The 22,139-nt window shown below is 38.0% G+C and overlaps 1 long non-coding RNA gene across 1 annotated transcript; it reads right to left on the bottom strand.

The window, feature by feature from the left end:
- Positions 1-3,767: 3,767 nt before the first annotated feature.
- LOC139448399 (uncharacterized) lies at positions 3,768-21,204 on the bottom strand. Its single transcript, XR_011652080.1, has 2 exons — positions 20,906-21,204; positions 3,768-4,134 (listed from the first exon to the last, which is right to left on the bottom strand). It is a non-coding gene; the product is annotated as an uncharacterized lncRNA (long non-coding RNA).
- Between the last annotated feature and the right edge of the window lie 935 nt (positions 21,205-22,139).

Raw genomic sequence — 22,139 nt, 5'->3', positions numbered from 1 at the left:
TGTTTGTGTGTGTATGTGTATGTGTATGTGTTTGTGTTTGTGTTTGTGTGTGTGTGTGTGTGTGTGTGTGTGTGTGTGTGTGTGTGTGTGTGTGTGTGTGTACAGGTTCGGGCTGATACCGATTTTTAAGTGCTATCTCACTGAGATACCATGTCGCAATTTAACACGAATACCCCACTCAGACACAGTAAAACTGACTCGGGGCCGACCAGTCCTGGTTTTAGCCCCTTAATGCCGAGCGCCAGACAGGGTAACAACATAACAACAAGTACAATCTTTTAACGTCTTTAAGTATGACACAGGGGTGTGGGGTGTGTGTGTGTGTGTGTGTGTGGGGGGGGGGGGGGGGGAGGGGGGGGGGGGGGGCAACCCCGGACGCCCTACCACTAGACCACGTAGGCGGCCTGTTTTTTTTAGTCAATCAGATTTTTTAAATACATTCCGCTTTATTTGTTTACCGTCTTATTTCAGAAAGTTTGTTTTTTGCTAAACAAATCTGTCACATATATACCCTACATAATACACACCCTTGCGTGTAGATACTATGGCGCTCAGAAACGACAGGAGGTATATGAATATCGCCAACAGTATCATACTGCGGCAGATGTTATAACTTTTACAAAGAACAGTATTAAGTCCCTCAAATGCAAAATGAGTTTATTATTTGCAACGGTTGCCGTTACAATAAGATTTGCTCCACAGAATGAAGTGTGTATTCGTGTTATCATACAGACCCAGGCTCGTGTATTTACAGGCCGCAATTACACAGCAGTGGTTACTGCGGCTGAAAACAACAATCAGGTAACAGAAAATCTCGTCTTCATTGTATGGAGACTATTGACAAGTGCATCTACACAAACAAAGGGACAAAACTCTTCCCCGGTGGTTTCTTCATGGTAAATCGATGCTCGTGATGTTAATCACTGGATTGCCTGGTCAAGACGCGAATATTTTTCAGACTGATGTCATATAGCTGGAATATTGCTGAGTGCGGCGTTAAACAAAAAAACCAAACAAATCATATGTCATACATCCATCACATGGACCATCGCATTAATCTGTCACAGATTCAATGACCAACGCATTCATATACCACAGATTCACGGACCAACGCATTCGCATGTCACAGGTTCACGGACCAACGCAGTCATCTGTCACAGATTCAGAGACCAACGCATTCGTCTGTCACAGATTCACGGACCAACGCATTCATCTGTCACTGATTCACAGGCCAACGCATTCATCTGTCACAGATTCACGGACCAACGCATTCATATACCACAGACTTACGGACCAACGCATTCATGTCACAGATTCACAGATCAACGCATTCATGTCACAGATTCAGGGATCAACGCATTCGTCTGTCAGAGATTCAATGACCAACGGATTCATCTGTCACAGATTCACAGGCCAAAGTATTCATCTGTCACAGATTCACAGGCCAACGCATTCGTCTGTCAGAGATTCACGGACCAACGCATTCGTCTGTCACAGATTCACGCACCAACGCATTCATATGCCACAGATTCAGAGACCAACGCAGTCTTCTGTCACAGATTCACGGACCAACGCATTCATGTCAAAGATTCACGAACCAACGCATTCATCTGTCGCAGATTCACAGGCCAACGCATTCATCTGTCACAGATTCACATACCAACGCATTCATCTGTCACAGATTCACAGGCCAACTCATTCATCTGTCACAGATTCACGGACCAAGGCAATCATATGTCACAGATTCACGGACCAACGCATTCATGTCACAGATTCACGAACCAACGCATTCATCTGTCACAGATTCAATGACCAACGCATTCATGTCACAGATTCACGGACCAAAGCATTCACGTGTCACATGTTCACGTCCAACGCATTCATCTGTCACAGATTCACAGGCCAAAGTATTCATTGTCACAGATTCACAGACCAACGCATTCGTCTGTCATAGGTTCACAGATCAACGCAATCATCTGTCACAGATTCACGGACCAAAGCAACCATATATCACAGATTCACGCACCAACGCATGCATGTCACAGATTCACGAACCAACGCATTCCTCTGTCACAGATTCAATGACCAACGCATTTATGTCACAGATTCACGGACCAACGCATTCACGTGTCACAGGTTCACGTCCAACGCATTCATCTGTCACAGATTCACAGGCAAAAGTATTCATCTGTCACATATTCACACACCAACGCATTCGTCTGTCATAGGTTCACAGATCAACGCAATCACCTGTCACAGATTCACGGACCAAAGCAATCATATATCACAGATTCACGCACCAACGCATTCATGTCACAGATTCACAGGCCAACGCATTCATATGTCACAGATTCACGGACCAAAGCAATCATATGTCACAGATTCACGGACCAACACATTCATGTCACAGAGTCACAGGCCAACGCATTCATCTGTCACAGATTCACAGATCAACGCATTCATATGTCACAGATTCACAGACCAACGCATTCATATGTCACAGATTCACGGATCAACACATTCATCTGTCACGGATTCACGGACCAACGCATTCATATGTCACAGATTCACGGATCAACGCATTTATATGTCACAGATTCACGGACCAACGCATTCACATGTTAGAGATTCACGGACCAACGCATTCATATGTCATAGATTCACGGGCCAACGCATTCATATTGTCACAGATTCACGGACCAACGCATTCACATGTCACAGAATCACGGACCAACACATGTATCTGTCAAATATGCGTCTCAAAGACAAACGTAAGGACTTGCATTTACATAACATTGCATTCTATGTTAATAAAATAGATAGGTTGTGCTGTCAACTACATATGTGTACCAAATGGTTGTACTAAGGGCCAACGTATGAGGATTGAGTGGTCACAATGGCTCTACAAATGTCCACCTCTGTTCCTCCAGTCGAAGACGTTAAACATTATTCACTTGCAGCTCGCTACCGGAAACTGTTTCTCGGTGTTTTTTTCTTTCTGTTGGTGATAATTATCCCCCTTCAGTAAAGTATTTCACCCTTTACTACAACCTGAGGAAACACATAAGATTAGTGTGTGTGTGTGTGTCATTCTGTGGTGTAACTGATCAACGATAATAAAAACAATTCGCTGATCATGAGTGTCTTAACGTCACTACTCGCTGAGCAGAGTTGCATCCTTTTGCTCCCACGATTTCCTTGTATTCGTGGATTCGTGGAAGCCTTGATCAATTATGAATATTGTTTTGTCAGGACAATCCGGGTTTCATTAAATTGCAAACGTCTCGAAATGAGTCTCTGTGCCCATCCAACACAAACCCTGACACATCGTGATATCACTCACCTACTCGCTCAGATACATGCATCCTTGAAGTTATATATGGTTTTATGTTTTATTTTTATGTTGATGTTCAGTGTACAAAAGCAAACCCCATCACATTGGGGGAGTACATATAATTAATACTTTCGTAAAGAAAATGATCAAATAATATATTGTGTTTACGCGTGACGTTAATCACAACCCATACCCAGTGGCGATTCCTGTTCGAATTGGTCCCCAGAAACCTATGCTTGTGGTTCGAGGCGACTCAATGGACCTAGTGGTCAGGCTTTCTGATTTGTTTGTCTGCCATCATACCCGATAACCTGGGACGTTGGTCGTAATATGAATCACTGGATTGTGTGGTCCTCACCAGATTTTTTACAGACCGCCGTCATATAGCTAGAATGTTGCTGAGTGCGGCGTAAAACAACAACCAAACACAACCTTGAACTCAATGCAACGCTTTAATTTATACATCATTTCCGTTGTATCAGAGCACGGCAAGTTTCCAAACGCTCATTGATACACGATGTTCTGTCCAGGATCCTATCTCGACATCTTCTTTGTGACACACAAAATGTAGACAGGCAGAGGTCAGTGGTAGCTTCGGTAGTTGTTTGTTCTCGGGAAGGCCCCAGAAAGATGCGATCTGATTGGATGAATGGCCCGGACAAGGCCAGTTCCAGGGGAAGTACATCCCCCAGGCGGCTGCGCAATACATTGATATTGCGGTTTAACAGGGCAGACTGGGCACTGACTGCAACGACCATCATTACCAGTGCAAGTCGGATAAAAGATGCTTGTACTGCGATCTGAAAACTCAAGTGAAACAAGGTAGGATTAACAACATGACTTGGGATGCAGGCAATGTCGATACAAACAGTTGACTGACAGTGAAATGATGAGGACTTTAATTACGAATTGTCTTAAGTATGTTTGATTGGCATTCTAGAAGTTGGTTGACCCGTGAAGATCCGAGGTAGGATAGGTCTTCAGCACAAGAAAAAATAAGATAGACACAATTTTTTTTTTTTTTTTTTCTTTTTAATGGATAACAACTTCTTTAATACTGTATTAAAGAAGTTGTTATCCATAAAAAAAAATATAAAAAAAAAAATTGTGTCTATCTTGTCATCCGTCAACTTCTAAGTAATGCCTATCAAACAATTCAAGAAAAAATACCCATATATACAAAATATACAATTTTGTATATTTGGTATTTCCAAAATATACAATTTTGTATAGTTGGTATTTCCAAAACTATACAATTTTGTATATATGGTTAGATTTTACCACTGCTTCATTGAATTTCTTCACCTCTTATAGAAGGTTTCACATAATATGCGGTTGCTAAGTTTACTAATGATACCGAACAGTATTATTATTGCATGTAACAATAATGCTTTAATACTATTTTCATTATGACAACTATATGATGTTATGAAATAATTTGTATTTCGTTATGTTTTACATAAGAAATAGAACATTTGTACAGATCGTAATAACAGTTTGATCAATATAAAATGCGTACGACACCTTTAGTCAGAATTAGTCACGGATGGTTAGTTAAGAAATAGTTATCTGTTTACCTTTCATCAAAGTGGACCAGACCAAGTGGCCAGAAAGCAGACATTTTGAGAATTTACAGGATAAGTTATGCACTTTTAATCAAATCATACACCAGAAGTAAAATATTTTTACGGGATATATTTATTTATTATTAACTTTAATGTGGAACATACCACTCATACTGTGGGCGGAAAAGTTATCATAAGGAATTATATTTTTTTCATTATCAGAAAGACACTATATATACAACATAAACTGAAACGAGTGCTATCACACATTTTGATGTATTTCATTACATCATTGCAAAGGACACTATTCCTCAGAGTTGTTGTTCTTGCTTTGCTTTAAGTGTTTAAGTGTGATCGTCTTCTGTCTGGGCCACTTTGGCTGACCTGTCTCCTGTGGGACTCGTGTGTGATTAGGGTACACATCTATTGCGAGTTTTAGCATTCATAGAATTTATGTTTGTGATGATCCCATTACTTTAGCTGCTCTGTGTACATATGTTAGAGTAGCTATCTCTCAGAAATGTAGGGAAATTTTGTTTGTTTGGCCTTCGCTATTACTTATCTACGACAAAGCGGATCTAACTGCAATTCTTGTTTAAACCGAGCAAAGTATGGTCTTGACGTTCCAGGGAATTGATTCAGGTTGCAAAATATAGGCGTACCTTGTCATTGCGATCTTAGAGAATTCCTCAATGTAATATAATACTGTACTTATAGTGGGTGAGATTGTACTCAGGTTATGGAGCAGTTTAATCTGTGTAACAATATATTTAATGAAAATGATGCAAACAACCTCAACGATTTGTTTTTATTAATCTTCTTAATTTCCTATATTCTATATCACTGAACAAACTACTCTGTGCTAACAACACACCCACAACCCGACACAGATCAAACGCCACTTACACAATCATAATCTGGTTAATCTGTATCACTTAACGAGTTCGAATAGCTTACTCTGCCCACAGTCGAGAGCAGCACAGTAATTAGTAGTTTTGACCAGGCGAATACACTGGTCACATTTGACTGGTCTGTCTGATGATTCGGTCACCTGCCAAATGGGATGTCTGACAATTGGGTGTGAACCTTACAGAGGAAGTTACTTTATGAACGCGTCACGTGTTACAAAAGAGATGACCATTATCTAAGTAAAAAACACGCTCAGCACCTAAAAGAACCAAAAAACTACAACGTAAACCCCAAACTCTCCCCCAAAACACGCTAAATAGTGTTACTCTCCTTCTAGCTTACATGCTAAAACAAATAAATCCAGATGCTAGCACTAAAGCCCTGCATAAAGTAGCATTCAAACTCAAACTCACCACCCAAAACTATAAAGACTTCAATACAGGTTACCAACTAATTATCTCAGAAATATAAAATAATCCCATAAAACAACTAACTAAACAAACACTAAAAACCCAAATAATGGCAGGACTAAATATTGTTCAGTGGAATGCTGGCGGGCTTAACTCGCACAGCCACGAACTAAAAGCAAAATTTAAATTAAACAAAGGACCGCATGTAGCATGCATCCAAGAAACTAAATTCTCAAATAAATCAAAATTTAACTTAGCCAATTATAACATAGTCAGAACAGATCGTCCTAAAACCAAAACAACTAGAGCATCAGGAGGCTTAGCCATACTAATTAGAGAAGACTTAAACTATGAAGAGATCAAAATAAACACCCCAAACCTAGAAACCAATGGTATTCAAATCACCCTAAACAACAAAAAAATAAACATCATAAATATCTACCACTGGCATCAACAAAAAATCCAAGCAGAGGATCTAAACATACTTCAACAAATAGGCAAAAAGTCAACAATTTTCCTAGGAGACTTTAATGCCCACCACCCCTCCTGGGGCACGGGGAAAAAAATAGATAATCACGGTAAAATAATCTCTGAATGGATAGAGGCCAACGATTTCGTATTACTTAACAATAACCAACCAACCAGATATGATAAAAGCAATAGAGACATGTCGGCTATCGACCTAAGTATATGCACCTTAGACTTAGCCCAAAGCACTCAATGGGAAGTTCACGACGCCCCACTAGGAAGTGACCACTTCCTAATAAACATAACCATAGGAAATACCAACGTCCCCGAAAACTCAGAACCCAAATTTAACTATAACCAGGCTAACTGGGAAAAATTCCAAAATATCTGCAAACATGCCAATCTAAACGAGATAGAACATAATGACCCAGAAACCTTCTGCAAAAACCTAACAGAATACATAATCACCTCAGCTAAAAACTCCATACCCTTTAGAAAAGCAAACAAATCAGGCAAACCCTCAGTACCCTGGTGGAACGAGGAAATAGAACAAACCAGACAAAAACGTAAAAAAGCCTTCAATAAAGCCAAACGCGACCATAACTACATACCTATAGCCCACAAACTAAACCATGAGGTCCAAAACCTAGTCAAAATAGCCAAAACCAGGGACTGGAAAAAAATTGCGAGGGATTAAATAACCGCACAGATGCCAGGACGGTCTGGCGCAAAATTAGATGCCATTAGAGGCCTAAAAAGACACAAAAAAACTCCTAATATAAATACCTCAACCAACCCCAGCGAAAAAGCAAATAACCTAGCTAAACACTTTTCGACCATCAGCAGTAACAAAAACTTCAGTGATAAATTCCAAACAAAACTCAAAACAGAATCCAAACCTACCAAAGAATTAAACGATAACCTAGAAATAAACCAACCCTTCACAATAGAAGAACTAAACTATGTACTCCAAAACAGGAAAAAGGGAACAGCCCCAGGACTAGACCTAACATCCTACCAAATAATCAAAAAACTCCCTCCCAAGCTACTCCAGTCACTACTCAAACTCTATAATCTAATCTACCTAAACGGCCAGGTACCAACCTCTTGGAAACAGGCTCTAGTTATCCCTATCCCTAAACCCGACAAACCTACAAACCAAGCTAACTCTTACAGGCCAATATCTCTGACCTCAAACTTATGTAAAGTAATGGAATCTATGACCAAAAATAGATTACAACACTACCTAACTCTAAACAACACCATGAATACAGACCAAAGCGGGTTCACTCTTGGCCGCTCAACTCTAGACAATCTCGCCCGGTTAGAACAGGAGATCAAAACAGGACAACTCAACAAACAATATACTACAGGCATCTTCTTGGACTTCTCAAACTAAAAGGACAAATCGTTAACTACATCCAGGACTTCCTAAATAACCGAAAAATCACAGTGGGTATAGACCAGGTTCTATCGGACCAGTGTCCCCTAGAAAACGGCACTCCCCAGGGCAGCATTCTTAGCCCAACACTCTTTAACATAATGATCAATGACCTCTTCGAGGGCCTATCCCCTAAAATCAAAACATCCAAATTCGCAGATGACGGAGCCCTCTGGATCCGCACAAAAAGTATGTCAACTTCCCAAAATCTACTCCAAAAATCCCTAAATAAAATACAGCAATGGGCAGACAAGTGGGGCTTCTCCCTAAACTCCGAAAAAACTACAGGAATAGTTTTCAAACACCGAAAAATGAAACACGCCACCCCAAATCAAACAATAAACCAATTAAGTTCCAAAAACAAACCAAATTCCTAGGGCTAATCTTCGATGAACACCTAACATGGGAGGCCCACGTTAAAAACTTAACAACTAAATGCAGCAAAGATCTAAACGCACTAAGATGCCTCACCGGCTCCAACTGGGGGGCCTCCAAAGATACTCTACTCTCTCTCTACACATCACTAATTAGGTCTAAATTAGATTACGGATGTGCGATCTATGATACGCTTAGCAATAACCTAACCAAAAAACTAGACTCAATCCAATACCAAGCTCTTAAAATAGTCACACGTTCCCAACATGGCACCTCTCTCACTTCACTTCAGGCCTTAACAGGAGAAATGCCACTAAACCTACGTAGGCAACACTTAACCCTTAATTTCTGGGCCTCGTCCCAATCAAACCCTCTCATCCAAAACCTCCTAAACGAAAATATCCGCCCTCGTAACCAGGCTCTAACTAGGAAGCACCCTTTACTTACTCCAATATCTCAACGAATTTTCAACTACCTAAACGAAAACCAAATAGATAACCTCCAACAAAACTGCAAACCATCAAATATATTTACCCCAAAACTAAAAGTCCCCAAAATAGACACATCTCTGGCAAACTCAATAAACAAACAAACCGATCCAAACATAGCTAAATCCACTACACTAGCTTACATACACGAAAACTGGCCAAATTGGTGCCACATCTACGCAGACGGATCTTCCGATCCGATCACAAATCGCACAGGTTTCGGAGTCCACATAGCACAGCCAAATAGGAACACACAATCTTATCGACTCCCAAACAACCAATCCATCTTCACTGCAGAGTTAATGGGCATAGCATCCGCCCTCCATAACCAACATGCTAAAAAACATAATAAAAAAATCCTAATACTCACAGACTCACTAAGTGGACTACAGGCCCTCCAAAATAAAAACACCAAAAACCGCCCTAAACTCATTAACCAAATACTCAAAAGCGCAAATAACTTAACAGAGGCAGGCAAACAAATAGCATTTATCTGGATCCCAGCCCACGTAGGAATATATGGAAACGAAAACGCCGATCAAGCCGCCAAAAAATCCCTCAAAATTCCTGAAATAAGCCTTAATCTACCAATATCTCAAGCAGAGATCAAAAACATTAACAAACGTAAAATCACCCAAAAATGGCATAAGACATACCTAAAAACAAACACACAGATAATCAAAATCCTCAAAAAACCTCTAACCAAACCTAAAATCCTCCATCCATCCAAGAAAATTGATAGAATAATCACCAAACTCCTAACAGGTCACACCAAACTAAACAGTCAACTCCTAAAAATAAAAAAAACACACAACCGGAAAATGCCCACACTGCCCACACCTGGAAACAATAGAACATGCACTCTTACACTGCACGCACTACAAAACCCACCGAGCAACACTCCAAAAAAATCTAAAACTAGATAAAGCCATAACCCTAGAATCAATCCTAAATCCACATAACAATATAGAAAAATTTAAAGCACTAGGCGTATACTTAACTAAAACCAATCTAATGATCCGCATCTAAAAACACTCAACCACACAACATAAACAAACAAACACACACCAACACACTCCCTTAGTACACTACCACACCCCTAGGCATGCATTCCAAATTTCAAAATCTCCAAAACTTATATAAGCAACCACTAAAACCCCCCTCTGGTTGCAACACCTTTATTTTCCCTTCAAAACCACGCTAAATGGCCCGACCGGGCCCGTGTGCGAAATACGCTCCAGTCGGAAAGCGCACGTTAAATCTCCAAACGTAAGTAAGTAAGTAAGTCTAAGTAAAATACTTCTAAGATCATAAAGGACATAACATTGAATAAAGTGAAATTCATTTTCGACAAACTTTAATGAACAAATTTAAAACAGTGCGGGCAGATTCTATTTTCTAAAAGGGTTGGGGGGTTGTAAATCGTCCTGTTTCGATCCAGATCTAAAACTAGCTAAAATGCGACGGTGGTCCCTGTATTTAAAACATAAGGAGCAACAACGTTACGATCATGAAAGTTCTTAATGTATTGCCCTTAACGTTATGTTTATCGTTCCAAAGCTCTGTTCTCCAGCTCAGTTCATCTTTGTTTACGAGAACGTTTTTAATATGGGCAATTTTCTTCTTTCGGGACATTGGAGCAGTCATAATATTCATAACATCATAAATATTAAGATTACAGGCAGTTTTAACAAATTTAGTACTCCATGAACTTTAACATAGTAACCATTTTCTTCATCAAAGCGTTACAAGTACTGTTATTAATCTTGGGGTAGTCTAAAAACATTAGCATGTAATGTAACAAACGGGGAGGAGAGACCCATGTCTCCATTAGTGGTACCGTTACTAAAACCAAGAAATAATTTACAGGCTCTATTTTGGATTAGATTAACGTTTTATCCTCATATACCAGAGCCATAGAACATTACCGGCTCCACAAGACTTTCATACAGTTTCATAAAAACATCATAAGACATACACCCAACAGAACAAAACAAAGACAAAGCATGGCTGGCAGAATTGTACAACTCTTTCACAGTTTCACATATCTCGATGCTCGTCAACCCCTAGTCCCAGATAACGACATGATTCTACATAGACCAGTGATTGCCCAGCGTAGAGGAATGAAACCGATGATCTCGGTTGTGATTTCTAAAATGAATTATGTTTGTCTTATTCATATTCACTGACAGTTGCCAACGTGTTGACCATTCATGCAGTACATTAAGCATGGATTGTAATGAACATTCATTGGGGGCAGTTAATGCAATATCGGCAGCATACATTAAAATGGAGAGCATAGTCTCATCAACAAGTACGCCACAATTGAGATTGTTAATAGCAAGGTCGTTAACATACACAGAAAATATAGCTGGGGATAATTTACAGTCTTGCTTTACACAATGTTAAACAGTAAAACGTACTGTAAGAAATTCTCCTACATGTGCAGTACAATTGACCTCGACATACAATCGACTGGATAGCATTCAATATCTTTCCTCGAACTCCAATATTCCTCAGCTATAAACGGTGTTGAAGTTTTTTTTTTAGATCAACAAATGTAACAAAGGTCGATTGTTTTGTTTTTTTCTATACTGAACTAAAGACGTTAAAACCTATAAATGATCAATACAGTCTCATTTGGATCTAGAATCATTTTGCTTATCAGCTATGATATTTTCCTTTTCAAGCCACTCAGTCTTTAATTGAGTACATAAGCATATATTTGTTAGGAATAGATGTTACAATGATACCAAAGGGTTTCTAAAATCCTTCATACCGCTCTTAGGAATAGGATGGATATATCGCTGTTCCACATAGCTGGTACAGTTCCATTTACAAAGCAATAGTTAATAATTCTGTACAACAAATAAACTGAACTTACATTTTTTTAACACTTCGGCAGGAATATCATCCACACCTGTCGCCTTTCCATTCTTAAGTCTAAAGACTAATGAGATGTCTGGGAGTGAACCTTACATGTTTATCATTCATCCCATCCATTTCTTGAACTAGCTATTCCGAATTGAGCCATAATTCATTCACCACAGTCCTAAGGGGAAATTCAAACATATCCACCTATAATTCACGACTACTGCAATCTTGTCTAATAACATGTGCTTGACATCAGGTCGATTTTATTGATATCATGTTATGACTGTTGGAATATTATCTATGCATTATCCTGTCTAAAAATCTAGATATATTTACAATATCATGTGGTCTTCATATAAACTTCTTGAACAATCTGCTTCATGTACATTTTCAGAAAAACAGAACATAACATGGGAATACCGTTCGAATTGAGCCTCGCTCAATTTCCCTGTGCGCTGTGATTTTTTATTTATATTTTTAAATGAAAAATTTACAGGGACTAGCTGTGCTACCACAATACTTGTGTTAATTAATACTGATAACATTGAATGTTAAACCATTTTTACAGTTTTGTCTAATTTTAGCGATAATGAAAACTGAGTAGAGATAAGGTATATTGATCAACAACGTCTTTATTACAGTAAGGAGCGACGCTTAGGTGTATGTTGTAACACCATTATCAAGCAAGTGATGTTGTTCATCCAGTGATCTTATCCTCTCTCAATACTCCAACTTCTGAATTCCTCGCAAAGAAGATAATGATACTTGTTTTGAATCCTGTCATCGTACACAAAATTCTTTGCACAGTATTTCAAGAAACAATGTAATATTAATGTCATAATACGCCATCAATATATGTTGTGCAATATTTGAGAGGTTGGCGCCTGTCGGGACGGTGTGAGATGCTAAAACTGTTCTTGTATAGTCTAGTATCCTTTGGCTAGTGACAGCTACCACTGTTTATTCCCATTCAAGTTGCTAACGGTGTTTCATCTAAACAGTATCATGGGAATGGAAATTAAAAAAATTACTTCATTCGTTATGCTACCATTTTTGAATATATGTCCATGAGATTAATCTGTTCATTTTTCCGTATTTTTATAACGGAACTTAGTGCTTTGTGTGGCATAAACGATCAAATAGTAAGATGACTACAATTAAAGGGCATTATTAACGAGAGGCTGTTCACATATATGTACATCATATATGTATCACGCGAATCATTTCTGATTTTACCTACTTCCGGCGCAGCGGTTCAAGATGTTGGCGCTATCTAGATTGGGTCCCTGACACATGCAGCTCTATTTGATGGGTGTATTGTACTTAATAAACTGAACTTTTATAAATCTATTTTTTGCAAATATATACTAGTCACTCCAACTAATCATCGTTACTAAAATATATAACGTTCAATAACGTGTCCATTCGTATGTCTGTTTTAAGTCTGTTCCACTAATTATTGACACTAAGAAACTCGCACAATTTTTTAAATCGTTACTAAACGTGTTCTACTTGTCTACATCTTAATTGAAAAGTGGGAGAAAAGTTGCTTACTGTATTTTGCGGCCTTTGATGGTTCTGATGATCAAGATGACAACGTCAAAATCGTAGTATTCAGGAGTCGATGAGGATTCAGGAGTTTTTGAACAATGCACAATGCGTGGATGCAAAGAAAGAAACCATTTTAAACCCCTTCCATTTTAAACCCCTTTCTGTATATTTGTATTTGTATTCCTTTCTGAAACTATCATTCTACAAACAGTTGTGTTCACCGCCCATTCTACTTAAGAAAATAAAAAAAGGATGTTTATTTAGTCATTTGACATGCGTTCATTGTAAACAGAGATTAGTGTGAAAGGATTACTAAGTTTGTCATCCAGTATAATGCACTTCCTCGATTAGCATAATTAGAACAGAGTTTGTAATTAGTTATATCCTGACTCCAGTTAACCAAGGCAGCTACATCAATTGAGAGTGTGAGCTACTGGAGTAGAGGCGAGCAACTCAATGTGATTTATGAATTTGTGGAATCTTAATAAATAAACGACCGCCTGTCGCAAAAAATCTCCCCCCCCCCCCCCAGAATATTTCCTCCACCGGTCGTTTTATAAATACTTGTGTGGTGGCTTGTGTTGCCACTAAGTCTACGCAGGGAACAGCTAAGCTTAAATTTCTGGGCCGCGTCCCAATCAAACCCTCTCATCCAAAACTTAATTAACCAAAACATCAGCCCTAAAAACCAAGCTCTAGCTCGTAAACACCCCTTACTCACCCCAATATCCCAAAGAATAACAAACTACCTAAATGAACACCAAATTAAAAATCTTAAACAAAACTGCAAACAATCAAATATCTTCACCCCTAAACTTAAAATACCCAAAATAGACACAACACTAGCTAGCCAAATAAATAAACAAACCGACCCAAACATAGCTAAAACTACCACACTAGCATACATACACAAAAATTGGCCAAATGGGTGTCACATTTACACGGACGAATCCTCAGATCCGACCTCCAAACACACGGGTTTCGGAGTCCATACCACACAACCAACTAAAACCACACAATCCTTCCGACTCCCAAATAACCAATCAATATTCACGGCCGAACTAATGGGCATGGCCTCAGCCCTCTACAATCAAGAATCCAAAAACCACAATAAAATCCTAATACTTACTGACTCCCTAAGTGGACTACAAGCCCTCCAAAACAAAAATACCAAAAACCGACCTAAATTAATATATCAAATACTTAAAAGCTCCAACGACCTAACTAGGGAAGGCAAACAAATAACCTTCTTGTGGATACCCGCCCACGTAGGAATATACGGTAATGAAAACGCCGATAAAGCAGCTAAACTATCCCTCAAAATCCCAGAAATAAGCTTAAACTTACCCATCTCAAAATCAGAAATTAAAAGTGTAAACAAACAAAAAATCACCAAAAAATGGCATAACCTATATCTAAACTCAAATAGCCAAATCAAAAGAGTGCTCAGCAAACCACTAACCAAACCAAAAATTCTCCATCCATCAAAAAAAATCGACAGAGTAATCACTAAACTCCAAACAGGACACACCAACCTAAATAACCACCTAAAAAATTTTAGAAAACACACTACAGGTAACTGCCCACACTGCAAACAACCAGAAACCCCAGAACACGCACTCATCCACTGCACACACTACCTAACACATCAAACCGCATTACAAACCACTCTCAATCTAAACAAGGCTCTCACTCTAGAAGCAATACTAAACCCACAAAATAAACTAGAAAACTTCAAGGCCTTAGGCGTATTCTTAATCAAAACGGAACTAATAAAACGCATCTAAAACCATAATAACCTACCAAATCAAAATCATATAAACAAACAATCATCCACCATACCCAGCTCCCTTAGTTCTCCTCCCCAACCCCATCGGCATCTATTCCAAATCTCAAAATTCCCAAATTCTATATAAGCAACCCCTAAACCCCCCTCTTGGGTTGCACAGACCACCCTCGCCCCTTTCGGAAACACATTAAATGGCCTGGCCGGGCCCGTGTGCGAAATACGCATCAGTCGGAAAGCGCACGTTAAATCTCCGAAGTAAGTAAGTAAGTAAGTAAGCAAAATGCATTCGAACATTGAACACGCACAGTCGCAGATTTTCCATTCGTACATTTGAGGGTGAACGTGAACGAAGCCGTGCAAGATGCTTTACAGCGATTTGGCTTCAGAACACATATTGAGCTCAGGTAAGTTTATTAATGATGATATTTTCATTCATTCATAGATATGGCGATCATGAGCGCTGACACTATATGTATTCGCAATAGAACATTTGGAAGACTAGACACAAATTGAGTCACAATATGACAACATCAAATCAAAGAATTTGTTTAATGCAACAGATTTAAGAAAATTTGAAATTGTACATTATTATAAAATACATGAGTGTCGCTACGTCTCATGTCAAATACATCAATGAATTATTTATAAAAAAAATAATTTAATATTACTATGACTTTATAGCTACAATTATGGAGTCTTGCATGTCGAGGCGATAAGAGGTACAAGCCACGAGAAAATGTATAGTGAGACCAACGTAGCCATTACACCTTTTTACAAGATGGAAAACATCTTTGCTGTTAGTGATTACATATAAAGAAATCTAACCAATTCACAGGCTATACGTTGTACATCAGAATGCTATACCAAGTCATTCCTACCTGATACCATTAATAATTGGAATAGTCACCGGAAAAAGAGGATTATTAAACTTGGAGAATGTTATATTCAGTTAAGCCATGATACCAGATTTTGTCACTTTAAACTTCCATCGGCTTAAAAAAACACATCTGAGATAACACATCATGCATGCTCTTGTGGCTGTCACAATGGTACACTGCATTAATTTTTTCACATGCCCCAACTACAATATATTAAGAAACGATTCTATTCTAAAGGTTAAGTGAGTTTCTAATCAGTGGTTTATTGGAAACAATTTGAACAGTGCCTAATTTAGCTATTTTGAACTCGGCCATGTACATCCGACGTTCGGGTGGATTTGCACATATATAATAACTAGTAGTAAGAATTAATACATACTTGGAGACACGTATTAAGTATTAAACAGTTAAATAGCTTTTCTTAGGAAACCCCTTTCCATCAACCGCACTGTTGACCTATCTTTTTTGTTCTGTTTTGATGTATTGATGTATTATTTAAAACAATATGTATATCTCCAATCATCCCAATGTTAATAAAAGGAAGCTTGGTTGGGACTTTTGGGATATAAGAAATGAATACAGACTGCCATACTGTCTGAATGTCTTAACACTCACCGGGTGTGACCACGTAGACAGGATATCATTCGGGTTTCTCATAATTACTCCATGAGCATGCTGGGTATTGTAGCTTGGGGATATTAAATGTAAGTTTGTTATCAGAGGATATTGATAGTGAACTTTTAGTACCAGTTAGATATGATATCTATATGACAAAGGATAAAGGGTATATGTGTGGGTAATCCTTTCACGCTGATGAAAGAAAGTCACTCTTCTAGTTCATGTAATCTACGTCAAATAAGATCAGAACACATGCATTATTACAACATACTCAGGATACTAATAACAACGAAATGTACAAATTAGCAAACATGATCAATATTATTATTACATGTTAATGCCATGTATGTAAATATAGCTATATAAACATATGTTTAATTTTTCAGCTTGTGTGAAGTCGTCCATAAATACAAGAAAACGTATATTTTCCCAAAATTATATTACCGTCATGTTACATTTTTTCAGTCATTTTTTTAATTCGAATTACGTAACATTTATGTTACTTTGATTTTATTAGACCCGTGTTGTTGTTACTGACCCAGGGACTAGGTTCATTACATGTCATAAAAGTGCCGGGACATGTGGTGGCAATACATTCTCTAATTAACACAAAGGGACGGGCAATTTGGGTTTGTCCTCAGGGAATGTGTTATGCAATTCGTGTATTCACGAAATAACATTCAACAAATTATGTACATGGTCCTGTGATGTAGGATTGATGCATTCGTACTTCTTATAAATAAATGAATTGCATTTTTTTTCTTTACCATGTGCGAAATACGCATAATGTCGGAAAGCGTAAGTTAAATACTGACTTCATCCCAAAATAAATCACAAACCCTCTCTTATAATTTGTATATTATTCTATATTTTAATTATGTAAATCACGTTCCTGTCACTTTTAATGTAGAATACGTTAGTCACTCAACCAATTCCATTATTATTTTCCCAAAGATCAAAGATTAAAGCAGTTATCAAGATTTATTTTCCATATCTTTAGAAATACTTAATCTTTACATTGAAACTGCCATCATGATGTATTATTATTATTATATTTATTATTATTATTATTATTATTGATGTACATATGGTTCGCACCATATGAATATATATCAAGTTTCCTTTTGCTAGAACATATGCATGCTGTTGTGTTTTTTCAAGGTAATCTTCGTTCTCTCATAGATAACAATATTAAAAGAACAAGTATTATAAAATATGATACGGGAATATATTACACACGTTATTTACGCATCCGGTTGCTCATAATTCAATGTTAGTAAACAATATTTTTGTTCCAGGGAGTGAATACCAATTACAATACCGTTTTACAAAAAGCGATTTTCCGCTTTTCGCCGAGATTTCACATTATCACAATGTATATCTACAATGAAACCGACAGCTCAGAACAAACCAAATTCAACACTTTTAAGTAGTGATAAAATAGTTTTCATCCTCTGTGCAATCCACTCTGTTGGCATATGTGCACGAGAGCATGTTAAAACACACAACGCGGCCTCCTCGTAAAACGAATCGAAGCTCCAACACTTTCAATACAGAAATTACCGCCAATGCAATCGCCCCCGACAGCTAATCTTCTCTGTGCATTTACTCACATACCAAGCACCGCGCCAGGAAAAGTACCAGACGCCTCAACCGCCCACCCGTCAATATCATTGCAAGGACAGTATGTACTCCCGCTAACAGTGTGGAGTACTAATTAAACATTCTAGTAAGGTTACCCGCCACTATATCAGTTTTTGGTAACTTGCTGATACTATTTTGCACATACAAAACAATTATAGAGCAATACATAGCAATTATCCTCCTTTACCAACATCTACAAAGAAACACAGTGCTCAACTTAAAACACTTCAATTTGCACATATATAATAATTATACACAAATACATAATAATTATCTCCCTTTACCAATATATACAAAGAAAACAAATTTGGATACACCATATATACAAATTTGTATATTTTTGTATATGTCGTATATACAAACTTGTATATATTTGTATATATCATCATTCCAATCTTGTATATATATCATCTTTCCAAAGGATATACAAGCTTGTATATATGGATTTTTTTTGGCAGTGCAATCATGCAGCTATAACATACAGAAATATCGATGACGTCCACGTACAATAGAGTTATGACATATGATTATCCTTTGGTGTGCACTATGTCTGGAAGATAATTCTAGTATATGCTTACTTTTTAAGCATAGCGACTATACATTTTATTATCACTTTGTCAAGTCTCTGTAACAATTGCAAAATAATATAAATTTAATAATACAACTGAACTTAAATTTGCTGAGTGGGGCATTAAACAACAAACAAAGAAACTTAATATCTTTAAGAATAAAGAATCATGTTAACAATGCCAATGTTAAAAAATCACGAATCTCCATAATCTCCATACTGCTCATGTTTAACATGAAAACATAAGAAATGTTGTTACTTTTCCGTAACTGAAGTAGTCCTGCACACTACACATTCAGTGAAGAAGCCCATGAACATATTAACTATGTAACATACAATTTTTTAAATTAGATGAATAGTTGAAGTTAGTAAATGATGTTACTTGGTTGAACGTCTATCAACCAATACTACATTATGGAATTGTGTGTATATGGTGTTGTTTGCAAGGCTACTCTCATAAATTACAGGGCGGTCGAATAGCTTAGTGGTTAAAGCGTTCGCTCGTCACGCCGAAGACCCGGGTTCGATTCCCGAGATGGGTACAATGTGTGAAACGCATTTCTGGTGTCTCCCGCCGTGATATTGCTGGAATATTGCTAAAAAAAAGGCGCAAAACCATACTCACTTACTCATAAATTACATCACGCATTTTAGGCCAGGGTTCTGTTCTATACTCGAATAAATGTGGTGACTATATATTGCGTTAACTTAATGAATTACAGTATTCATGAAGAACATTTCATGTGCGACCAATAGAGAGAATTATGAGCATAGACTTGCTAATTATTTTATTATATTCATGCCAGCTCAAACGAAACTTTGATTTATTTTTATGCTATCCACAAATTAAGTAGTATCCGGCTTTTTGTTTCGTTATTAATGTTTTTTGTTTAATAGCTGGAATATTGTTGTGTGAGGAGTTAAACAACAAACCCGCCACAACATAGTTAATTTTGGCCTTAGGGGTGGGGACGAACATCGATCCATGTGTTGGGGAGATTCAAACGGGTTGGAGTTTTTCACTTTCAAAGAAAAAGAAACTCAAACATGTAGGCGTCCAGGTACAAGTCCAAAGGATCCCTGGATGTCACTCCCAAATGTGGGAAAATCTTGACGATCCTGATAGGTAGGTTGTTATAATCTACAAGGTCACCCTTTTCAGTTTAGGCCTTGGATACGCATGGATTGATCAGGGTTTGGGAAATGTCAAGATGTTTATGTCCTTGTTACTCCAAAGAGCTAAAGATTGTTTTCGGCAAATGTGGATAGAAAAAACTAAGAAATAGCAAATGTTTATATACCTATTCTCTCTTAAAACAACAATTTATACCAGAAGAATATCTAATATATGTTACAATAAAAACAATTCGAGTATCGATAGCGCAGTTCAGAGCAGGATATTATGATTTAAAGATCTATAAAGGAATATTTAAAAAGTCTAACAATATCTGTACATCTTGTAACCTTAATGTTGTAGAAAATGAGTATCATTTTATGCTTGTGTTTAAACTCTGTCGTCAATTAAGAAACACGTACATTCCAAAGAAGTTTATAACTTTCCCAAATATTAATTTGTTTTGCATACTCATGTCAACGTCAAATATTACTTTATTACCAAAAATTGCATTGTACATACATTGTTAGTTAGAAGAAACACCCATGCCTTGTAAATACCTTGAACTATGGGCCTATGGCCTTTCAGTTTGCAATGAATAAAACAATTTGAATCTACAAGGTGCATGCAGCTGTATGCTTGTACTAGTCCGGACTGCTGCCAAGTTTTAGTGTTAGCCCACTGAGATACCATGCCGAAGTTTAAAATGAATGCCCTTCTCGGAAACATTATACTAACTCCGAGCCGACCAGTCCTTGTTTTAGCCACTTTATGCCAAGCGCCAGACAGGGTAACAACAGGTATTTCAGGAGATACCACTGCATCTATGATAAGTGTCTCACATAATGCTACAAAATCGATTTAAGAAATAATAATTACCTCCTGTTGTCCTGAGAAAGCAGCAGTCCTCGTATCCATTTACAACTCAACTCCCTGAAGTTGGTGGGTAGCCACACGGGTTCATACTCGTTTTGTGATGACTATACTCAGAAGCGACATGGTCCGTTGACTATATACAACGAATAGAACATCCGACTGGATGTCAACAAAATTGAATGACTGGATGTGGCCGACACACACACACACACATCCTCACCACCACTCAACACACACACACACACACACACACAAACACACACACACACACACACACACACACACACACACACACACACACACACACACACACACACACACACACACACACACATCCTCACCACCACTCAACATACACATTACATATTTAATATCAATCACAAGCATTGGGATTATTTACATCAGTCCACAACTCTGACAAACGGGCAGTTGCACCCAATTAAATAGTTGGGTTTTTTGTGTGTGAGAAGAGTGAACTGACCGCGTGCCATCGACTAGACATCGATCAAATCGACAACGTTTAAGTTTCTAGCAAGCTAGAGGGCCCTCTTTCGCCTGATCAAGCGTGGATAGTACGGTCCAGTCTTATAATTTCCAATAATCGACACACTTCTAAACATTGCTTTCAAAACATGATTTCCAACCTATGGCTCCCCTAGAGGCAACATTTGACGTGTCATAGCTTTCTTCTAACACCAAATCCCTACTAGAAAATATATAGTAATCAACTTATATCGGTAAACTAATCTGACTATTCTTAAAGTAAATTCAATGCAGTGAATGCACTAACTGACATTCAAGATATTTTATGTTTCACAAATGCGGGTTACCTCACGGTTTCTCCAGCTGTGTAGCTGTGTGACAGTGGCCCATCATGCATGTCTGCCCAGCCAGGCTGACACAAAGGGTGACTCCCCCTGACAACCAGTGAATAGAGTGTTAACTACACATCACAGGGCCAGTGTCACGAAATAAAATCTCCCCCCAGAATATTTCCTCCCCCGGTCGTTTTATAAATACTTGTGTGGTGGCTTGTGTTGCCACTAAGTCTACGCAGGGAACAGCTAAGCTTAAATTTCTGGGCCGCGTCCCAATCAAACACTCTCATCCAAAACTTAATAAACCAAAACATCAGCCCTAAAAACCAAGCTCTAGCTCGTAAACACCCCTTACTTACCCCAATATCCCAAAGAATAACAAACTACCTAAATGAACACCAAATTAAAAATCTTAAACA

Source organism: Haliotis cracherodii, unplaced genomic scaffold, assembly GCF_022045235.1.
Source record: "Haliotis cracherodii isolate W230 unplaced genomic scaffold, xgHalCrac1.p SCAF_7, whole genome shotgun sequence".
Lineage (NCBI taxonomy): Eukaryota > Metazoa > Mollusca > Gastropoda > Lepetellida > Haliotidae > Haliotis > Haliotis cracherodii.
The sequence above is the reverse complement of the archived record's forward strand: the minus strand, read 5'-3'. Positions and strand labels throughout refer to the sequence as shown.